This window comes from Ascaphus truei, chromosome 18, assembly GCF_040206685.1.
Source record: "Ascaphus truei isolate aAscTru1 chromosome 18, aAscTru1.hap1, whole genome shotgun sequence".
NCBI classification, from domain to species: Eukaryota; Metazoa; Chordata; class Amphibia; order Anura; family Ascaphidae; genus Ascaphus; species Ascaphus truei.
In genome coordinates, this window is record NC_134500.1 from 32636610 (window position 1) to 32640283 (window position 3674).

The window sequence follows — 3674 nt, forward strand, 5'->3', positions numbered from 1 at the left end:
GAGCCTGGGGGTGAGAGAGGAGAGCCTGGGGGAGAGATGAGAGAAGATTGCCTGGGGGTGAGGCGAGAGGAGAGCCTGGGGGAGGGAGGAGAGCCTGGGGGAGAGGCGTGAGGAGAGCCTGGGGGAGAGAGAGGAGAGCCTGGGGGAGAGAGAGTTGAGCCTGGGGGAGAGGCGTGAGGAGAGCCTGGGGGGGAGAGAGAGAGGAGAGCATGGGGAAGAGGCGTGAGGAGAGCCTGATGGGGAGGGGGGAGAGAGAGAGGAGAGCCTGGGGGAGAGAGAGAGAGGAGAGCCTGGGGGGGGAGAGAGAGAGGAGAGCCTGGGGGGGGGGGGAGAGAGAGAGGAGAGCCTGGGGGAGATGCGGGGGGATAGCCTGGGGGAGAGAGAGGAGAGCCGGGGGGGGAGGAGAGAGAGGAGAGCCTGGGGGAGAGAGAGAAGAGAGCCTGGGGGAGAGAGGGGAGCCTGGCGGAGAGAGAGGAGAGAGCCTGGGGGAGAGAGAGGAGAGAGCCTGGGGGAGAGAGAGGAGAGCCTGGGGGAGAGGCGAGAGGAGAGCCTGGGGGAGAGGCGAGAGGAGAGCCTGGGGGAGAGGCGAGAGGAGAGCCTGGGGGAGAGGCGAGAGGAGAGCCTGGGGGAGAGAGAGGAGAGCCTGGGGGAGAGAGAGGAGAGCCTGAGGAGAGAGGAGAGCCTGGGGGTGAGAGAGGGGAGAGCCTGGGGGTGAGAGAGGAGAGCCTGGGGGAGAGAGAGGAGAGCCTGGGGGAGAGAGAGAGAGGAGAGCCTGGGGGAGAGAGAGAGAGGAGAGCCTGGGGGAGAGAGAGAGAGAAGAGCCTGGGGGAGAGAGAGAGAGGAGAGCCTGGGGGAGAGGCGAGAGGAGAGTCTGGGGGAGAGAGAGGAGAGCCTGAGAGAGAGAGAGAGAGAGAGAGAGAGAGAGAGAGAGAGAGAGAGAGAGAGAGAGAGAGAGAGAGAGAGGAGAGAGCCTGGGGGAGAGAGAGGAGAGAGCCTGGGGGAGAGAGAGGAGAGAGCCTGGGGGAGAGAGAGGAGAGCCTGGGGGAGAGGCGAGAGGAGAGCCTGGGGGAGAGGCGAGAGGAGAGCCTGGGGGAGAGAGAGGAGAGCCTGGGGGAGAGAGAGAGGAGAGCCTGAGAGAGAGAGAGAGAGAGAGAGAGAGAGAGAGAGAGAGAGAGAGAGAGAGAGAGAGAGAGAGAGAGAGAGAGAGAGAGAGAGAGAGAGAGAGAGAGAGAGAGGAGAGAGCCTGGGGGAGAGAGAGGAGAGAGCCTGGGGGAGAGAGAGGAGAGAGCCTGGGGGAGAGAGAGGAGAGCCTGGGGGAGAGGCGAGAGGAGAGCCTGGGGGAGAGGCGAGAGGAGAGCCTGGGGGAGAGAGAGGAGAGCCTGGGGGAGAGAGAGAGGAGAGAGAGAGAGAGAGAGAGAGAGAGAGAGAGAGAGAGAGAGAGAGAGAGAGAGAGAGAGAGAGGAGAGCCTGGGGGAGAGAGAGAGGAGAGCCTGGGGGAGAGAGAGAGGAGAGCCTGGGGAGAGAGAGAGGAGAGCCTGGGGGAGAGAGTGAGGAGAGCCTGGGGGAGAGGCGAGAGGAGAGCCTGGGGGTGAGAGGAGAGCCTGGGGGAGAGAGGAGAGCCTGGGGGAGAGAGGAGAGCCTGGGGGAGAGAGGAGAGCCTGGGGGAGAGAGGAGAGCCTGGGGGAGAGGCATGAGGAGAGCCTGGGGAGAGAGAGAGGAGAGCCTGGGGGAGAGAGAGAGGAGAGCCTGGGGGAGAGAGAGAGGAGAGCCTGGGGGAGAGAGAGGAGAGCCTGGGGGAGAGGCGTGGGGAGAGCCTGGGGGAGAGAGGGGAGCCTGGGGGAGAGGCGAGAGGAGAGCCTGGGGGAGAGAGAGGAGAGCCTGTGGGAGAGAGAGAGGAGAGCCTGGGGGAGAGAGAGAGGAGAGAGCCTGGGGGAGAGTGGCTGAATCAGTGACTCAGTGACTCAGTTGCAGACCTGGGGCGGCCATTGAGGACTGGAGTTGGGCCTCTCTCGTGATCTAAAGTGACACTATAGTAAGCGTAGGGGAGAGAGAGAGAGGAGAGCCTGGGGGTGAGAGAGAGAGGAGAGCCTGGGGGAGAGAGAGAGGAGAGGCTGGGAGAGAGAGAGAGAGAGAGAGAGAGAGAGAGAGGAGAGCCTGGGGGAGAGATGCGAGAGGAGAGCCTGGGGAGAGAGAGAGGAGAGCCTGGGGGAGAGAGAGAGGAGAGCCTGGGGGAGAGAGGAGATACTGGAGGAAAGGCGTGAGGAGATACTGGGGGAGAGAGGAGATACTGGGGGAGAGGCGTGAGGAGATACTGGGGGAGAGAGGAGATACTGGGGGAGAGGCGTGAGGAGATACTGGGGGAGAGAGGAGATACTGGGGGAGAGAGGAGATACTGGGGGAGAGAGGAGATACTGGGGGAGAGAGGAGATACTGGGGGAGAGGCGTGAGGAGATACTGGGGGAGAGAGGAGATACTGGGGGAGAGAGGAGATACTGGGGGAGAGAGGAGATACTGGGGGAGAGGCGTGAGGAGATACTGGGGGAGAGAGGAGATACTGGGGGAGAGAGGAGATACTGGGGGAGAGGCGTGAGGAGATACTGGGGGAGAGAGGAGAATACCGGGGGAGAGGCGTGAGGAGATACTGGGGGAGAGAGGAGATACCGGGGGAGAGGCGTGAGGAGATACTGGGGGAGAGAGGAGATACTGGGGGAGAGAGGAGATACTGGGGGAGAGGCGAGGGTTGTCATGGAACAGGAATACTCCTGTCTGCACTTCTGTTTCACCCCCCCCCCCTTTCCTCGCAGCCCTGCTTGCCAGCTTATTAGTGCCAGCTGTATGTGTTTGGTTCTGCACACAAACACAGTGCCATTTCCCCTCTCCCAGCAGCTTGCTGTATCAGAGATGCAACATTATTGCTACATGTTGTAGCTCCCCCAGACACTCCTGTGAGTTGCCATAGCAGCCCCAGCCTTTCTCTCAAATGGGCTAGTCTGCTTTCTCCCCCTCTGCTCTGCCCACAGATGGTCTGTCCCCAGACTATCTTACTACCCAGCATACATTGCCATTTCCTTTTCCACCATTCCTCTGGACTCGTGAGTACCTTGCTGTAACCCCTGTAATGGTGCTGCAGGATTATCTTTTCACCTCCCTTTACTACTAAGCACACACAGAGATATTTACACCTACACCTCTACACAAGATACTGTTTTTCCCTGCTTTCTCCAAAATAAAGTAAGAAAAGAAACAGACCTTGTCGTGCTTGGAAAAGAGGGCCGAGTTGACACTATCTGAGCTAAGTCATCACCACGTGACCCTCTGGCATCCAGAATAGTGAAAAGATATCGTGTGCCTTACAGACACTTACAGGAGCTGTTACTCCAGACTCCATGATAAAATAGGGCAGCCTCTGCAGACAAAGGAAGCACAGAGCAGCTCAAACTGCACACAGCCTGCAGCCTTAACAGACAAGCAGCAGCCTACACTGCACAGCAGCTTTGCAACAAACAGTGCTTCTTACACAAAACCTAACTTGCCTTTTTCTGTCTGAGTTCACCCTCTGCACAGCCCCAAAGTGAGGAGCCACCATCTTACCTACCCCTGCGCACGTTCCCACGGCCAGCGCCATCAAGGGCCACGCCACCGGACACCCGCCAGGACACGGGTCAGAGCCACCG